Below are 698 nucleotides of genomic sequence, written 5' to 3'. Positions count from 1 at the left end.
AGTGATTAAATATTACCAGTAATTCAATAATTTTTTGGCTAGTACTTAATTTCTGGTGAATACTGATAATAAAATCACTGTTAAATATTGATAGTAATCAAATACTGAGAATTATTATGCAAAGATAAAAATGAGAAAATCATAATATTTACAAAAATATACTACTTATATTCCTAATTTTCTCATGTCTCATAAACTACTAGATATCGAAGATTGTCAACACATTCCAAACTTTCATGAATCATCCTGCGATAATTTCAATCCCAAGCGGTATGCCACACTGGCCACCCATCCATGTCCTGACCGTATTAAACTGTTGCTTAACCTGACGATCGAGCACGCACGCGGTGACTCTGATGACTCCAACGATGTTCTTACGATTCATGCTGTTTCGAACGGCCCGAGGGTGGAGAGCGGCCGGTTCGTTTTGCGAGATGCGGATAGATGTCCGCTCGCCGCGTGGAGACCGCGGTCTTCGTCGCTAGCAGTCCGCTATCCAGCGGCCCCGTAAGATGACGTGGGGTGCAAGTGATTCGCGAAGTTCTTCGGCGACGGGAGTCTTTGGCTCCGTGTTTTGGTGTGTCGTCGACTCGAGTAAAGCGAGCTAGGTCAATCGAAGCGGCGGCCCTGCGGTGATGCACCGCTTCCCAGCGCCTCCGCGCTAGGAGAAGTCCCCCTTGTCGGAGGAGTAATGAGAA

Source organism: Odontomachus brunneus, unplaced genomic scaffold (assembly GCF_010583005.1).
Source record: "Odontomachus brunneus isolate Ranch 3 - 2012 unplaced genomic scaffold, Obru_v1 Obru_scaffold_061, whole genome shotgun sequence".
Taxonomy (NCBI): domain Eukaryota; kingdom Metazoa; phylum Arthropoda; class Insecta; order Hymenoptera; family Formicidae; genus Odontomachus; species Odontomachus brunneus.
Note: the sequence above shows the minus strand (reverse complement) of the source record.